Source organism: Syngnathoides biaculeatus, chromosome 16 (genome assembly GCF_019802595.1).
Source record: "Syngnathoides biaculeatus isolate LvHL_M chromosome 16, ASM1980259v1, whole genome shotgun sequence".
In the NCBI taxonomy this organism is placed as follows: domain Eukaryota; kingdom Metazoa; phylum Chordata; class Actinopteri; order Syngnathiformes; family Syngnathidae; genus Syngnathoides; species Syngnathoides biaculeatus.
In genome coordinates, this window is record NC_084655.1 from 2,036,475 (window position 1) to 2,056,184 (window position 19,710).

The window sequence follows — 19,710 nt, forward strand, 5'->3', positions numbered from 1 at the left end:
CAATAATATCTCTGCCCCTGGCTTGTAAGGACTGCAGTTTAATACATTTGCCAACTTTCTTAGACGTCTCCTTGACAGATGTATTCGAAGTGAGTGACACAGTTATCTAAACAAAAAACAAGAGAGAGAGAAAGGGAGGGAGAGGTCGTCCTTGGTGTCCAGTAAGTGTTTCATCCTGTGATATAAAATTACAAATGGTGCCTGCCATGACGCACTGTGCAAGATGGGAGACGGGAAGCTTTGAGATGTTTTTAAATATCGACAAAATGGGGGAAGTCCACTTGCTACAGAAGCAATAAAAATACTTTGCAGATCAGTGTTGCGGTGATGTGCTGCATGCTACTGACGTATCATAAAACTCTTTAAAAATTGGCGGCTGAAATGCAATTTGTGCAAAAATAAATACACGGAAAAAAATGATTGCGTACGTTGGATGCCCAAGATAAAATTTTAGTAAGGTGATATCATTTACCCTATTATCCTCTAAAATAAAAGACTAATATACAGGATGTTAGTTAAGACATTTTTATAATGCAGAAACGATGTCCATATTCGAATTAAATAAATTTAAATGATTCCCCCCCCCATGAAAGAATAAATTGAACTCTAGGGGAATGTTGGGATCGCACCAAATATAAATATATGAGCCATTATGGTATTATATGTTTTAAAAAAAATCACGTGGAATGAAAGATGGAAGACAAATATGAGAATCGCGAAAAAGGAGCATGCATACTAAGGTGGCCGGAGATTTGTGGGGGGTGTCAGACAGTTTAAAGCATATCGTGAACTCTTGTTGAACCGGCATTGAAATTCTATGGGTTAAAAATAACCGAACCACCCCCAACTGCACTTTGCGAAAACACATTCTATCTCTGCTTTTGCTGCTTGAGCCTGTGATTTCGAGCCTGGCCTGCCCGTTGCGTGATGGGGCACGCTTACCTTTATTAGCACCGGCGGTCCCGGTACAATCCGGAAAGGAGGCGGCAAGATTGCATAGCAGATTAATCGTCACTGGGTCTTTTCATAAAGCATGCTAAATAACCAAATGGACGAGGAATCTTAGCGTTTCCCTGTTCTTCTCTTTTCTGCGCATGCTTCTCCGACGTTTTCTCGCTTAGCAGACCGCCGCCGCCACAGAACGACCACCACCTCCTCCTGGCACCAGCGGCCGCGGAGGGCGGCAAGCCGGACACCGTATGACATGAACGCTCAGCGGCTGACAGAGGTGGACAAATGCAAGTTGTCGACGGCGGAAGGGGGTCGGAATACAGGTGGAATTGACGCACTGGGTCGGCTAGTTTAGGATGCACCAGTTTACCGGGAGCGCGTCTGTTGGCTGCTCGAGACCCCCCAACCGCCCACCCACACACGCACACACCCACTCGAGTATCAGCGCTGCCTGCCTGCTTGCTCCGCTGCTGGTTGATAACAATAGGCTCAAATGTCTTCTTTTTCAGCGGGTTTTGCTAAGATCATGCACCCAACACATAAAGCCCGGAAGGAACACATCGGAGCACATTTCTGATTCAACTAACATGGCTTTTCTTCTTGGTTTGAGTTTAACGTCAACTGCACGTATCGGATCTGTGCTCCAGTCTAAAAAAGTGGTGATATGTTACTTCACCAACTTGGGTACATACTGTTGTTGACTCCACGTTGACTGTGTCTGAATTGAGCCAAAAATAGGATATCCAGAGTCCCCGCCAAGTAGCTAAGTTTCGCTCGCAGAATCGTGTTAAATTAAACATGAGGGCATTTCTACTCCTATAGGTAATGTTTGTTCCATTTCATTTGATTCCAAGACAAGAAAAGAAATGCTTTTACTTGACACCATTAAGACAGATCATGTGTACGCACGGGCACGCAACTTTATAGGGTCCAATACTTAACCATTCAGCTAGTATATAATACTTATACTTTACATTCCTAAAACTTACTTACACGATATTTAAATATGAATTTCTAAAGTTTGTTTTTTGTTAAAAAAAAAAAAGTTAGCAATTGTTGTTTTTAATGTAAACTGGTCTTCGAAACAAACTGAGCAAAGAAGACATTTATCTATGAAAATGTTTTTTGTCTTTGGTATTTACAAAATGTTCGTTTGATTCTTTGGTTTGTACTCCAAAAATATCTTCTAATTAAATACAAAAATGGGCTGTAGTCCAATATCCGATTTCAGCCCTCGTTTCAATTTTTTCATCTTTCAGATCGTAGATCATTTTGACGAAAAATTATCAATGAACGTTATAGTTACGTAATGTCATGCAATATCTAGGACCAAGTGGTGAAAAAATTAGAATGTACAGACGAGGCTACTCGTGTGCTACTGAACGGCTTTAATGTGGTTTATTATAATGTATTTGCTTTTGAAGACACGTGACATATATGCAGACGTTGTCATTGTTTGGTTGTGGTCATTTATTTGCTTGTGTTTGGTTTCTTAAGAGCAAAAAGGTACACTACTGAATTAACATCTTTAATATCTTTTTCCCTTTTTTGTTCTTGTCAAGGGGCTGTGGCTCATTGCATTTCTTCCTGGATAGAACAGGGGTGTCAAAGATATGGCCCGTGGGCTAAAACTGGACTGCTAGAGGCTACAATACACCCCAGAATTACTTTCCATGTAGAAAAAATACAGAAGAGATTTAGGTGGTGAGGACTAATGTTACTTTTTTGAATTGTGCCCATTGGAAACACAGTGAATGACTGGTTAGGACATCTGCTTCCCAGTTCTGAGGACCAGGGTTCAAATCTGGCTTTGGCTCTGTGGAGTTTTCATGTTCTCCCCATGACTGCATGAGGCTTCTCTGTGTACTCCCACATCCCAAAAACATGCATGGGAGGTTAATTGAAGTTTTGAAGTTTTCTGTAGATGTGAATGTTAGTGTTTGTTTATATGTGGCCTGGGATTGGCTGGTGAAGAAATCAGGGTGTACCCTGCCTCTCACCAAGATTCAGCTGGGATAGGCTCCAGAACGCTTGTGGCTCTTGTGAGGATAAGCAGCACAAACATTTTAAATTCCAAATGTCAAAGTGTAGCAAAAATTCTCACAAGAAATCTGAAGTGGTTTTGTAAAATGATTTGTTTAAATGCCATTAAACCTAAACATGTTACCAATGTACTTCTTTTGTTTTGCATTAAAATACGCGGGGAAAGTATTGTTTTTCATTATTATTTTAAATATGGTATGATTTTATTGGTCCGGTCCCTTTGACGTCAAATCAGTCTGTCTGTGCCCCCTGAATTACAGTGTATTTGACACCCCTGACTATTGATACTGTATTTGCATGCAACCATCCGTTTTCTTTTAGTACTGTAATTTAGGATACAGGAAACTACACATTGGATTGGTCACCAGTCAATCACAGAACTGTCTGTGCCCCCAGAATTACAGTGTATTTGACACCCCTGACTATTGATACTGTATTTGCATGCAACCATCCGTTTTCTTTTAGTACTGTAATTTAGGATACAGGAAACTACACATTGGATTGGTCACCAGTCAATCACAGAACAAATAATGAAACAGACTTCCGTTCCCACATTTATTCACTCCATAACTGAGGGGGAAATGAACTCATTCAGGCCTATGTATGTATGTATGTATGTATGTATGTATGTATGTATGTATGTATATCACAGTAGACAATCAGTGATTACCACATAGGTTGTTGTCGTCATCTCCCTTTAATACGACACAAAACAAAATGGATGAATAAAGACACCCGAAAAGGTGTGCCGGAAAACCTCTTTTAGAGTGGAACAGTCATTAAAACTGAAATTTTAATCTGTTTTTAAAGACTACCGGCAGCAAACTGAATGAGCTCAAAAACAAAAATATAAAAGGAGCATCGTATATCAGAAATACACAACGTCACAATTTGCTCACCATCCAATGCATTATTTCTTTTCTACTCCCCTCTTTTTTTCTAATCATGCGGGACGATTGGACTAATGTACAGTTTATGAAACCGCTCACGTGCGCGCGCTCGTGTACGTGTGTATATGAGTGTGATTGTAGACCGAGTTCAAAGTCGACAGCATTTATTCTTGGCAGCTGAAAAGACAGGATGCGGTCGGTGTAGGTGGAAGAACGTGGGAGCCGAAAATGTGCAAGTTTGCAACGTTTTTATTCAATTAAGCCTTTTGTGCCAATTGAAGGATTTGCTATGACCAGTTACTCATTAACCATACATATTGTCATCTTTTTTTTCCACACCGTACAACAGCGTGGGGGAGAGATGGCACCCACAGGGGATTTACTTGTTCACGCTTGTGAATGTATGTCAATAATGAATGGCGCTTGATATTTATTTTTCTTGAACAATTCAATGTTTTGTGAATCACGGATCAAACGTTTGATACTGCCTCGGGAAATATTGTTTTACCCAAGGAGCCCGCACAAGAAAGAGATGCATATGCAGATATGTGTGATTTAACAGTTTTCCAAATGGACATCTATTTAAATTATATGTATGTATCGCTTGAGCAATGCATTCATATAGTTTGTACGATAATTAACAATTTGGATTTGCGAACAGAATTATATTTTCACGAGTTGTCATTATGGTTGGGTTATCCTGATCCAAGTGCCAAAACGTCTTTACGTTCCCAAACCTTATATAGGCCTTTTCATCTGTAGAAATACCCTTTCCAACTATTTAAGGAATATTTCTGTTTTACCATTTTCCGTCTGCATGAATGTGTGTTAAATAGACTGCAAACCGAATGGTGACAATATAAAGATCTTCTTTGTTATATAAATCATATTATAGGAATTGACATTTGCCAAACTTTTTAACAGTGTTCGAGCTGACTTTCACATCAATAAAAAGTATAATAGGGAAACAAGCAAACAAAAGTATAATACATTGGATTTATTATTTTCAAACTATTTTAAACATTGAGTATTAGTATATCTGTCCTTAACACACAGACATATCTATCTATCTATCTATCTATCTATCTATCTATCTATCTATCTATCTATCTATCTATCTATCTATCTATCTATCTATCTATCTATCTATCTATCTATCTATCTATCTATCTATCTATCTATCTATCTATCTATCTATCTATCTATCTATCTATCTATCTATCTATCTATCTATCTATCTATCTATCTATCTTAGATATCCCCCTATCTGATATCGTAGATATCTTAAATATCCCCCATCTGATATAGATAGATAGATAGATAGATAGATAGATAGATAGATAGATAGATAGATAGATAGATAGATAGATAGATAGATAGATAGATAGATAGATAGATAGATAGATAGATAGATAGATAGATAGATAGACACACACAGAGAGAGAGAGAGAGACGTGGCAAATAGATTATTTTATTGAAAACAAAAGAATACGAAATGAAACTTACCGAGAGCTAATCTTCTATCACGTAGTGTTTTGATGGAAAAGGGCAGCCTTCTCAAATCTCCTAAGAACTGGTGTTGGGGGAGACAGCGGAGGAATAGAGGAAAGCAGGGAAAAAGACATGGCATCGTAAGGTTTTGCAAATCCAAGACAGAACACAATCCTAGTGTAGTCTAATGGGCAGGTATCCTGTCCATAAACTGTCCACCACTGTCATATATATATATATATATATATATTATATATATATATATATATATATATATATATATATATATATATATATATATATGTTTGTATGTACACACATTAATCATCGCGATTATGAATGATTCTAAACCTCTGTAAATCATTCAAACCGTCATCCGTCTTCAATGTGAAGAAAGCAGATTTGAGAAGGGAAAATGGTGCTCCATCAGCTTCCAAGCAGATATGCATCCATAGACCAGTTAATAATATCACCAAATTCACGTTGAGTACGCCGTATTCTTCGCTTTTGTAGAGCACTGTCATTGTCAAAAGTTTTGGTAGTTCTCATTTCGATGAGCTGTGTTGAGGGTTCAATTTTGTACGAATGTGGAATAATGTGTATTTACGTTGCTCATCACTGGGGAAAAAAATTGAATCGTAAACATTTTGTAAACTCGCGTCATTTTCTCCTATATTTCGAATTAAATTAATTCATATTATTTTTTCCCATTGCGCTTGTTGCATTGCAGATTTTACAGTCAAAGAGATGGAATAAAATCGCCAGTCGTCCAGTCTGCCTTTCAAGTGGCGTTCGACAGCTTCCTTAAAAGTCATACATCAAAAGCAAGGCCCTTCAAAATACCAACACCACTATACGACCACTTTTACAATTTTTTTTTTTTTTTGTGTTTTCACCCACACACTCACGCAGAACTCTGGCTGTCGTCCATCCCCAGATCATCATTAGCCGGTGGATCCATCGCATAGACCGCAAATTTGGAGACACGGAACAAGCAGAGTGGACTAGTCAAAAGTTGTGTAGAGAATAATGGAGGCCCGAGCGTGGAGGCCGAGACAAAGGCTGGAGGCCGCCTCCAAGGTCTTACAACAGCTGATGAGCCAAAATTCAAACAAAATAGAAACCACGGGTTGTATGTTTCTTTGAAAAAAACCTTATGATTAGCTTTTTAAATGATACTAGCAAATTTGATATGTAATCTTATGTCATTTTATTACCTATAGTTGACTTTATTTTCAAGAGCACTTTCTAATATTGTCTCCGAGTGCGACGTAATCACTTTTCTATAAGTGCAAAAAAAAAAAAAAAAAAAAAAACACTGAACGATTAAGGATTTTTTTAAACAATACCTTATCTTGGATTTCATTCTTGTGATGATTTTCCAATATTTTTCTTCAATTTCACAAAAATATTCAAAAAATGTAATTGCTCCACCTTGTTATAGGCCTACGGGTAATTTTCATACCGTTTGATCAATAATGGTAAACACATTTGTGAAAAATATAAATATCTAAAATGTAACAAAATACCATTTGTAAAAGAATCAAAAAATTAATTCTGAACAGATGGATTTGTGGATTTGATTGAAAAGGCATGTTAAAGGTTGCATATTTTTGGATACATCTACAACTCCATACAGTGACTCCTGAGCATGGGCTTCGGTTAAAAAAAAACAGTTGTCACCTTCTGTTAGATCCAGTTTTGTATCTGTTTTTTCCCATATTTGGCTTTCCTCTGATTGGTTGCTGTTGTGGAGTAGACCCACGAGTGAAAACACGTCATTGTTAAATTGACAGCAATGGCTTGGGAGCGGAAAGAGAAGGGAGATCTTTGCTTGTGACATAGATAAACTCAAGAAATTTGAATGATCTGATTTCAGGCCTCTTGTCAGAAAAACATCAGTAGCACAAGTATGAGTAGATGATTTTAATTCATATTGTATTTGTGTAATGTAACCCTATGGGGGCACAAGCCAGTGCAATCTGTAGGCTGGTCCCAAACCTGGATAAATGCAGAGGGTTGCATTAGGAAGGGCATTTGGTTTAAAACTTAGCCAAAAAAATATTTGTGTTCATCAAAAGAATCCCTGACCGGATCGGTCTTGGACAACACCCACTCTCCGGGGCCATTAACCTGCAGTGCGTCTGTGAAAATTTGGCGACTGCAAGTCGAAGACAGAGAAGAGGATGAAAGCGGATGCATTGGCAGAAGAAAAAGAGGAATGCACAGAGCCTACAAGTGAGTGTAGGGACTTTGAATGTTGGGACTATGACAGGAAAAGATCAGGGAGGTGGTTGACTTGTTGATTAGGTAAAAAGGGAGTAAGGCTAGAAGTTTAGGGGCAGGGTTTAAATTATTCTACCATGGAGTCGACGGGAAGAGAAATAGAGTAGGGGTTATTTGAAAGGAAGAAATGGCGAAGAATGTCTTGGAGATGAAAAGAGTATTAGATTGAGAGATTAGGCTGAAACCTAAAATTGAGGGTGTTACGTATAACGTGATTAGGGGCTATGCCCCACAGGTGAGATGTGATTTAGAGTTGAAAGAGATATTCTGGAAAGTACGAGATTAAGGAGTTTTCAGCAGTCCAGACAAAGAGAGAGTTGTGATTGGTGCAGATTATAATGGACATGTTGGTGAAAGAAATGGGGGCAATTAAATTGTGATTGGTAAGTACAGCATCCAGGAAAGGAACTTTGAGGGACAAATGGTGGTCGACTTTGCAAAAAGGATGGAAATGGCAGTAGTGAACAAATAGTTTTTTTTAAGTGATTTAAGTGAAAAGTGATTTTTTTTTAGGTTTTCCTGATAATAAACTGCATAGTAGAAATACCTGTATTGTTTAAATACTTTATGTAATTGAATAATTTAAGAAATATACTTATTTTTTTCGTAAAATTTATGCTTTAGCCTAGTAGAGTATGCTAGGCTGGGAGTGCATTGCCGTATCTGTAGTGACTCGGCCCCCAGAATAACTTCAAACAAGCAATAATGAGGGAGAATTTTATTTTTTTTTATTTGCACAGAAAGTATGTAACGTGAAAAAAAATGCCTTGCAACTAGAGGGAGGGTTAATGGAACAAAAGAATAAAGCGATGCAAAACAGTTTCAGATGTCTTCGGTGGGGGTGACTCACCCCTTTTTCACAAAGAACGAATCTAATGTTTGTTTCTGCCATCTTTTAAGTACTTTTCTGAAATGGCTCATAACATTAAAATGTTGTAGTGCGCTGCAAAATTCAGCCTTATTCAGGTGATGAAGTTCAACAAAATGATGGATGTTGTTCCATTTAGTGCAGATAGCTTTAATATTGGCACTTGAGACATCGTTCCTGTGTTCAGCCTCATCAGACAACATCACCTTCCTTCCTCGCCAACACTATCCCCAGCTAACTGCTGCTTGTTTACAAAAATAAGAAGCAACTTTTCGACTTCCTCCAAGATCTGTGACCTCTGCTTGGTCTACACGGTTGCTCCTTTCGCAACATCACTTGCTTTAAGGGCATCATTGTGTTTCAGAATGGTGCTGATCATCGATTTTGCCATGCCATACTTCTTCAAGAGCTCAGAAACACGCAGACCAGATTCGTGCTCGGCTATCAAATCTCAAATATTTTCGTTCGAAAACCGATTTTACAAAAACCAAGATGTTCGAAAACCGAGGTACCACTGTATTTTGACCAAGGGGATTTATTCTACATTCACACGTAACATATGCTATTAACTGTGAGACAAATTAGTCCCCCACAAGTATTATTTTTTAATAGCTCTATCCACACCTGCCTGTCATTTGAACCCACCAAGCTCTCGTCCTTTGCACCTGTTAAATACATTTTTCACAATGGACCGGGTGTTTGGAAAAGTGTGAAGAGTGAATCCATCTTCCCGAGTGTTCGAGCAAAATCCAGCAATACAACGAGCCAGCATTTTGGTTCAAACGATGAATAAAAAAGTAATTTTTCTCTGGTACAATAGATATAAACCAGGGGTGCTCAATGCGTCGATCACGAGCAACCAGTTGATTCGAGAGGCAGTTTTGGTCGATCGCGACAGCGTGCTGAGGAAAAAAAGACATCAGCCATATTTTTTGTTTAACTTCAGTTTACCGCGCATGTGCAAACAACGACAGTACAGGAAAACACGCTAGTAGTTCCCCCTTAATTTAAGCCCCCGCTTAAAAAAAATTATCAAACATGAGCATGGATGCTGGAGTAAAGAAGACAACTTATCACTTTCATTTGGAATGTGAGTTGGAGTTTTTTTTCCACAATGTCATTTTTGAAGTGTGCTTGCCTCATCTGCCAGTGTAGTGAAATGTGTCGCGGCATTTTCTAACTGTTTATGGAAAATACGACACCGACATTCCGCCGAAAAGCAAGCTGAGAATGATAAAAGTGAACAAACTAAAATGCCAATTGGCCACACAGTAGTCACTTTTCACACAATATAGTTCAACAGCGAAGCCACCACCGAAGCATCTTTCCGGGTTAATCACATCATCATTGATAACAAGAGGTCCTTCTAAGACAGAGAGATAGTAAAAGAGGCATAGGTGACTCGTTGTTCTGATCTTTTAAAAATAAGGTGGAAATATTATCTTCAATTAAATCTCTGCAGCTGTAAAGGAGTATAGTTACATGGCGCTGTGATGCCATGGAAAAAGATGATGCGCTGTGGCGACCCCTGACGGGACAAGGCGAAAGGAAAAGAAGATTGCATGTGTTTTTATGAGGCACTGTAGAGACAGTATTACATCCCAAATATAACAAAAAGTTTGTCTGGGAAAATACAGGACCTTAAACTAATAAGAGAAAACTGGAAAAAAATAGTACCTTCACAAAAGGTGTTGCAAATCCATTGATTCATCCATTCATTGACCCATGAATCCATCTATTTTCAGACTCACTTATCATCACTGGGCTGCGTCCTGGACCCTAGCCCAGATATTTTCAGGTGAGAGGAGGGGTACACCCCGAACTGGTTACCACCCCATCAAAAAGGCACAAAAAAACCCCAAACATTCACACAAATATATATACTTATGGGCTATTTTCAGTCTTCAATCAACCATCCACGCATGTTTTTGGGAAGAGGGAGGAAACCAGAGTGCCTGGAGAAAACTCATGCAGCCACAGGGAGACCATGGAAACCCCACACAGGCAAGGCAGTCATCAGAATTGTGAGACAGATGTGCTCACCAGCCACCCACTGTGCCTTCATGTTACAAATCAAGGCACTTTATTTTGGACTCCTATTGGTAAAAATAAATAAATAAATTATATATATGAAGAGTTTCTTTTCAAAACGAGACATAGGCATTTTTTTTCAGGTTTACGAAACTCGCGCCAAAATTATCCATTCGGAGCTGGATAATTTTGGCGCGAGTTTCGTAAATCTGAAAAAAATGCCTATGTCTCCTTTTGAAAACAAATTCTTCATATATATATATATATATATATATATATATATATATATATATATATATATATATATATATATAACAAGACACTTGGAGACAGACAACAGTTGCACACACAATCACACCTAGGGGCAAGTTATAGTGTCCAATTGGTGTTACATGTTTTTGCGATGTGGGAGGAGACTGGAGTCCCCGGAAAAAACACAGGCACATGGAGAACATGGAAACTCCACACAGGTGGGGCTAGGATTGATCCCTGGACCTCAGAACTATGAGGCCAACGCTTTACACTTGCCCCACCGTGCCGCCCAAAAAATAATATTTGGAATATTTTTTTTTCTTTGAAACAATTCAGAATTTTTAATGGATAACAACTGCCACTAAATGAAATATTTACAGATCTAAACTTAATTAATTTCAAAAGGAAATTCAGTGGGCCATATCTTTACTGCTGTTGATCAAATAATATAACAATGACCCATTGGTGACTATTTTGGGCCCCCAAAAATACTCTATAATCTACCAAAAGTTAAGTTAGTATATAAAGATTTTTTTCCCCCACAAAAGCAACATTTCTCATCAAGTAGATTTGGAAATGTTGAATTTTAATGAGGCTGAACAGTCATGCAGCATCACCACCATGACCACAGATACTGACACACTAAATGAAAAGTGATAACAATTCTCTCATTGTGATACATTTCATCCCATTTATTCTTCCTCCCACAGGTAGATGACACACAAAATATTTCAACACTTCTTTTCAAAATCCATTTGTACTGAAAATGGAGTGTATACATCTGTCAGGTCTGGCCTCTGTCTCTTTATTTGACTAGACTTTTGTTTTGAACTTTTAGCTATATAGTTTGTTGCTCTTGCATTGTTTTGCTATGCAACTATTGCCATTGTACCTGATGTTTGTGATTGATTGAGACATATGCAATTTATGCTGTTAGTAATATATTTTTGGGAACTATGCTATAACCAATAATAATATTATCAATAATAATAACAAGAAAGCTGCATGTTGATTCTAGTGATCATCTTAAGCATGTCACCAGGCACATGTACACGTTGACCCCAAATAGTGTTCAAACACATTCCCTTTATGCTGAAGCCCATTTTTTAAATGAAATAAATTGACTCTCTCTGTCAGCAATTACATTCACCAAGTATTTTCAAATTTGAACGGCATTTGTTTGAGATCTTGGTGTAATTGCACATTATTATATTATTAATAAGAGGCACTTTAAATGGTGGAAGTTGAGTGCTGATCCACATTTAACATGAGTATGAATGTTATTGCTTAAGTCTTTACACACTCACATCCCCATTTACATGCTGCTGTGTTCACTTGTGCAAACACGTTATCACCGTTGTTTATTTTTACTTCCTATCTCAATTTTTTTCAGTTGTGTTGAACACTTCTCATAATACCGCCATTGTTATTGTTGATTGTGTTACAAAAGTAATTACAGTTAAACACATAATACTGCTTTTTCTGAATAGTATGAATAATCATGATGATGGGAGCCTTTTTTGGGCTTAAGCACTTGCCCCCAAAAAATGTCTGTGTATCTGGCATCAGGTCACAATAAATCAAAATTATAGAGCCAACACAGATCACGTCTGGAAAACAAGCATGTGAATTGAAGCTTGTTTGATAAAATGTTATCTTTCAGACACGACATCACTGAGATAAATTAGATTTCACACAGCAATGGCAGTGTCCACTGTTATATCTACTGTATGTGTGCCTACAGCAAAATAAATGTCTGACATGGTGTTATAGTGATTGCTCAGCCTGAGGTCTAATTTCTTGAGTGGATTGCAAAATGCAACAATAAAGGTTCACCATGTGAGTTGAGGAAATGTTTTACTTTATCCAAAAAGAGCTGAAATTATTCAATTCACATAGGAATATTTGATTTAGCAAAGGCAAGATCAAATGTAGTTTTCATTACTAGCAACTTAAGTTTGACTTTTTTTTTTGCTGAATAGATGACAATGCTGCATTACTGACAGCTGGGAAGTTGTAAATATCTAACTTAGAACTTTTGAGTCAGTCAAAAAAGATTGCTGATGACCTAAATAAACATTAATCTTATCAGGGAACATTATAATTGATGCTGCTGAAAACTATAAAGCTGACATAAATTTATATATGTAGACAGTACGTATATGTATATACACCTGTGTGAGTAGATTTTCGTAAAAGATAGCTCGCAAGATTGATAGCTCATGAAAAAGTTATTGTCAGCAGATTTATAATTTCCAGCAGCATTAACTACAATACTCCCTGCTAATACTAAACGTGTTTATTGAGGTCATCAGAAATTTTTGACTGAGTTAAGTTCCAAGTTAGATATTTATTACTTCTGAAAAGCCTTTGTAATGCATCTTCAGGATAGTAAGTAAGTTTCTTACAGCTTGTCCGATTAGGGGTCGCCACAGCATGACATCTCAGATGAATGCTCATATTTGTTTGGCACAGTTTCTACGTGGATGCCCTTCCTGACGCAACCCCTCTTGGGGAGTAGAAGACTCAGTGAGATACAAACTCACGACCCCTGGTTTACCAAACCAATGCTCTAATCACTGAGCTATGGGGCCTTTCCAATGCTTCTTTAGGATGTATCAAGCAAAAAAAAGAAAGAAAAAAGAGAAGTCAAACTTAACTTGTCATCAGTGAAAACTAGAGTGGATCTTGCATTCTCTAAAATAAATTGTCCTTTGTATTGAATCATTTCAGCACTTTTGGGATTATGTAAAACATTTCAAGAGTTTGTTTTCAAAACGAGACAAAGGCATTTTTTTCAGATTGACGGAACACGCGGCAAAATTCTCCAGCTCCGAATGGATAATTTTGGCGCGAGTTTCGTAAATCTGAAAAAAATGCCTATGTCTCGTTTTGAAAACAAACTCTTCATTTCCTCAACTCATATGGTCAGTCTCTCATGTGCACTTGGGAATATTGCATTACACCTTGGGCTTTGCCGTTGGCAGGGCATAACCCCAGAATGTTCACCAGCAATCATGGGCTGGATATCCATGCCATCAGCACCTTCCAATGATGGAGTTAATCTTTATCAGAGATGGTAATCTTTAAACTCAAACTCAATGGAATCCCCAACATACGGGGAGATAAAAAGAGATTGAGAAAGATAAAGAGAAAATGTATTCTATTGTATTGTTGCAGGGCTTTTTGAAAGGAGTAGGCAGTGGGGGGTTAAACATGAGACATGAGGAGTGGCTAATCACCAATTTTGTCAAGAACAGAGTGGCAGAGTTGTCGTCAACATTAAGGTTGGCAATTAGCCAATTAGTTCCTATGAAATTTCAAGTCAACAAAAAGTAATGTAGTGTAATTTTTTTAACCAAAAGTTTTCATCAGAACCATGTTCTGACTTCAGTGCACTTCATAATTGTGACTAACTGATTTTATCTACTAACTGGTGTGACCTTTCAGTTTGGTGTTTTTTGGAGGGGAAAAACATATTCTGTTACATGCAACTGATTTCTGATTCTTAACACATTAAGCCCTACTGAAAAAAAAATCCTCTAGTTGATGGGGTATTGTTGTGGGTTTCTGAAAAAATATCACAGAGTACAGAATAAACCTCACTAGGTAAGATTATCTAATGGTCCCCGGGGAACCAGTATTATCTCTTCAATGGTAGGTGAAAACAAAATGGTAATAGTGACGATATCAAACCTTTTGGCCCACTGGCGGATGGACCACCTATCTAGACAGTAATAACAGGATAAAGCTTCTACACATGCATCTGAGCAAAGTCAATCGGGCCTCTAATACTGTATTTTCAACATTGCAGTCATATTTTGTATCATTGCCCTTAGATTTGTCTTCTGTCCATAATATTGTCACTGATGAAAATCACATCAGAATGCTTAGACACAAATGTTCCAAACAAAACTAGAGAGCTATATATTGTAACTAAGACAAAATTGTGCATACAAGCCTCTAAAATCTACCACAAGTCAAACTTGTGTCCCCTTATTGGAAGCACATTGCTGAAACTTGAACATGGATGGAACAAGAGACAAAGGGAAGACAAGAGTGGAGTGGAAGTATAGGGTAAACAATCTCTTCAAACCATCATAAATCATTAGCCAGGTTTATATGGACTTTTTTGTAATTCCAATCGCAATAATTAAGAGTTAAGATCTCACGTCAATGTCATGGATGTGAGGGGATCTTTTCTGACGTGGTGTTTGATCAGATCAGTGTTTAGCAGATCAAGATGGTGGTCAGTCGTTTGTCACACCAGTTGCTATTTTTTTTTTTTTTTACCACTTTTACTAAAGCAACAGGGCGCCACAGTGGACAACTGGTTCTGCCACACAGTTCTGAGGACCTGGTTTCAAATCCAGCCTTGCCTGTGCAAAGTCTGCATGTTCTCCCCGTGCCTGCATGGGTTTTCTCCAGGTACTCTGGTTTCCTCCCAGATCCCAAAAACATACATGGTAGGATAAATGAACAGTCTTAATGGTGCGGATGTGGGTGCGGATGGTTGTTTGTTTATATATGGCTCCTTTGGCTGGCAACCAATTCAGGGTGTACCCTCCCTCACGCCCAGAGTCAGCTGGGAAAGGCTCCAGCACACATGTGACCCTAGTGAGGATACGTAATATGGGGAATGAGTGAATGATTAAAGAAACAGCTCAATAAAAATAATTTACAAGGGCAAACGCCAATTCCAATGAAATTGGGAAATCGTGTAAAATGTAAATAAAAATAGAATATGTCTTGGAAATATCGACCTATATTCAATTTAACACAATAAATATAGATATGAAAGATACTTAATGTTCTTAAAAAAAAAAGCAAATGTATTGCAAATATTGACAATTTAAATTTGGTGCCTCCAACGTGTTTAAACAAAATTGGGAAAAGGCAATGTTTACCACTTTGATACATCACTTTTTCCATTTAACAAAACTCAGTATGCATTTGGGAACTAAGGAAAATATTTGTTGAAGCTATGGAGGTGCAATTCTTTCCCATTGTTGCTTGATATACAACTTCAGTTCCTGAACAGTCTTTGGTCTTTGTTGTCGTATTTTGCGCCAAGTAATGTGCTGCAGTTTCAATAAGATGCAAATCTAAACTGCTGCAGGGTAGTCTAGTACTGAAAACTCTTTTGTTATGAAGCCACAGTGTTTTAAATTTTTCAGACTGTAGCTTGGCAATTTCTCATGGAAATAAGCAGAGATGGCTCTGAAAAAGACATTGCTTGAATGGCAGCATAGTTGCTCGAAAACCTCTGTGTATCTTCCAGCATTAACAGTGCCTTCACAGATGTGCAAATTCTCAATGACACAAATCACAAAACTGTGACAGAGATCACAACATCACTGATGCTCACTTTTGATCTTTACATTGATCACAATCCAGATGGTACATTTCCTCTTTCTTCCAAAAAACACAGTATTCATGATTTACAAAAACATTTTGAAGTGTGGACTAGTCAGACTGCAGCACACTTTTCAAAATTGCGTTAGTCCATCTCAAATGGGCTTTGGCCCAAAGAATCCAGGTTGCAGCTTTTCTGTGTGGTTGATAATATGTCTCTTGCTTCAAATGGTAGAGTCTTAAGTTGCATTTCTCAATAAACTGTTCCTGACACCATAAGACTATCCTTTAACCAATGATGCCAGTTTCTAATGCAGTGCCACCTGAGGGATCCAAGGTCGTTTACATTCCACATTGTATTTTAGTCTTGCCGCTTTCATGAAGCGATTTCTCCAGATTCTTTGACTCTTTTGACAATAATATAGAATGTACAAAATCAAATTTCTGAATTTCTTGCAGTTGCACACTGAGAAACAATGTTCTTAAACAGTTGGACTATTTGCCCAAGTAGTTGTTCACGTAACGTTGAACCTCACCCCATCTTTGCCTGTGAACAACAGCCTTTCAGAAATCTCCCTTTCATACCTAATTATGACACTCACTTCTTTCCGATTAACCTGATCACCTGTGGAATGTTTCAAACAGATTTTTTTTAGCATTCCTTTCTTGACAGTCTTTTTTTCCATTCCAATCATTGCAAATCATTATAATCCGTTTTTATTCACATTTTACACAGCAACGCAACTTCATTGGAACTGGGGTTTGCAGTTGAAAACATATTCATCCTAGACAAGCTCTGATTAGACGTTGCCACATTTTTGAGTGAATGAAGGCATATCAAGGCACATTCACGTCAAAATGGCGCATCCAAAAAGAAGGCTTAACATTCCAATGTTTGGTTTAAATGATGAAAATTCACTTCTGATCAGCCTGGCAAAGGGAATATTCTACCCCAATGAATTTTAATTTGGTTTCAACCTTTTTATACCAGGGTTATTGTGGGATTTGTGGAGCATTTTCATTTGGTTTGGACTTCAACGCCATTTGTAATCAGCATTAAAGGTATCATGCAAACCTCGTTATTGTGCAACTATGTATCTTTTTCACCTGGCTGCTAGGTCCCATTCAATACTACACACACCTTCTCTCACTTCTTTTGTGAAACAACACAGGAGGGCGAAAGAAAAAAAATGAGAGAGTAAGAGATAGACAGACAGACAGCGAGCGAGAGGGGGATGGACATCATCAGAACACAGAATGACAAGAGCCAAGAAATACCTAAACCGTCCAGGAGAAGGCCGGGGATTCTGATTTCTTGCCCCTCTCCAATAAAGTAGTGTAGTTGAGGTGGGCAATGGGAGTCAATGAAGTTCGTTTTGACCTGTCTGTCCGTCTTGCCTGCATGAGGCCCAGATGTTGGTTATTAAATGGTGACAAACTGGGAGCAATCAGCACGGAGTGAAAGTGGTGGAGGGTGAGGAGGGTCGACCAAATATTTTTTTTAATTCTTGGAAATTAGTCGCGTCTTCCTTAAATATGTACTTAAAACACACCTTTCAGGAAAAAAGTACAGTTCAATTAAAAAAAAAAAACTCGAATGTAACAAGGACAATAAATCAAAATAAATAAGGGGAAAATAAATATATGCTCAAATCAATGATTAAAATTATCTTAGCTTAACTAAACTACTCTGACATTTAGCAACTGATTGAACAATAGCATTAAAAACGTTGCATTTTGGATAATAATTACGTTAACAGTGGGATAATGACAAAACAACTATATTCACCCGGGAGTATATTTAATTTGGAAAGATCTTGTTTTGCATGCTGTGGCAGAGGAACAACTCCACTGCTAAAACACAAAGGGTTAAATAAGAACGGAAACACGCCCTTGATTTTTTCAGTCCATCAGCCTTTGTATGTTTTGTGTGTGTTATCGTCCCTCGCGTAGAATGCCCCACACGACCACAAGAAGAAAAAAAATAGACACAACGAGAGAGCAACAAAGACAAAAATAAAAGTAAATAAGTAAGTTTATTTCGGCTTGTCCCGTTAGGGGTCGCCACAGCGTGACATCTCAGATGAAACGCTTATATTTGTTCGTTTTTACGCTGGATGCTCTTCCCGACGCAGCCCCTCAGGGGGAGTGGAGGCCCCAGGGAGATACGAACTCACTACTGCTGGTTTACCTAACCAATGCTCAAACCACTGAGTTATGGGGCACGACGAGCAACACAGACAATGATAATAGGATATGGATATAACAAACACCTATAAATGCAGATATAGAAATGGAATAAAATACATGAAACTGATTTTGCAGATTTCAGCAATTGTTAATTTACCTAGCTTGATTTATTAATTATTTTAAAGAGATACTGGATTTCATGGTGATATTTTTTTTCATTAGCAGCGAAAACTTCATAGTTTTTTAAATGAATTTGATAATATGGTTATTTTTCATAATTTGACATGCAACCCTTTAGGGAGCCTTTTTGTCGTTTGATTTTTGTTTGACTCTTTCTTTGATTCTTTCAAAATAAAATAAAAAAAAAATTCTTAATTTCCAGTGTATTTTTTTTCTATTCAAGCAAAATTTTGTCTTGTACTTTTGCTGGGATTAACCAGAATTATACTAGTTGTTATTGTTTTTTCATAAAATGTATCAATTGCAGTTAATATGATTCTTACTACATTGTCATTGTTTGCAGCTTCTGAGGACCGGGATTCAAATCCCGGCCCCCCTTGAGTGGAGTTTGGATGTTCTGCCCATGCCTGCGTGGGTTTTCTCCGGGCGCTCTGGTTTCCTCCCACATCCCAAAACCATGCATTAATTTGAGATTTTAAATTGCCCCTAGGTGTGATTATGAGTGCGACTGTTGTCTACCTCCATGTGCCCTATGTTAGGCTGGCAACCAGTTCAGGGTTTATCCTGCCTCCTGCTCGGAGCTCGGATTGGCTCCAGCACTCCAGAGACCCTCGTGAGGATTAGCGGCTCAGAAAATGGATGGATGGATGTCTTTGTTAAGATATTTTGAGTGCTTTCCAATATGTGTTCCTTTATGTGGACAGCATATAGGTGCGCCAAACATGCACTTTTAATTGTAATGCTCATGAAGTTGCAACGCATATTTTCAACGGAACTGCACTCAAATGCAAATGTAAGTGAATGGGAAGGGTCGCGTCCTTCGACCACAATTTACAAAATATAGATCAACGTACCAAATGTTATTATTTGTGCGTCATGTATCTCCCATTCTAAATGGGCCTGTGTCTACAGAACTACAGAATTGGTGTTTTGTCGATTGTGAGAGCTGTGAACGAGATCCCCTTGCGAGATTTGTTAACACCCTTACCTGCTAGGTTATATTGGGTGTCAGGCATGCAGATTGATGTTGTTTCTTAAAATATTTGAACCACTTTACGTGGATTTGGCGCTAACTTTCCAGTCCAAACGCACTTAAAAGTAGGCACCTGCATGCTTTATGATAAGATAAGACAAGTGGCCTAGCTTGCTGCTGCAATCTGCCCAATGCGCTGG

General features: G+C 38.1%; 1 protein-coding gene across 13 annotated transcripts in view; it reads right to left on the reverse strand.

Annotated features, from left to right (window-relative positions):
• The window catches only part of hoxb3a (homeobox B3a), a 96,364-nt gene that overhangs the window by 33,173 nt on the left and 43,481 nt on the right, over positions 1 to 19,710 (reverse strand). For 12 of the 13 annotated variants that reach the window (XM_061846256.1, XM_061846261.1, XM_061846253.1 and 9 more), the window contains one exon: positions 5,391 to 5,457. The gene's annotated coding sequence lies outside the window, so the exon portion shown is untranslated. Of the gene's footprint in view, positions 1 to 942; positions 3,257 to 5,390; positions 5,458 to 19,710 lie in introns of those variants that run through there. The other variant, XM_061846263.1, reaches the window with a different exon arrangement.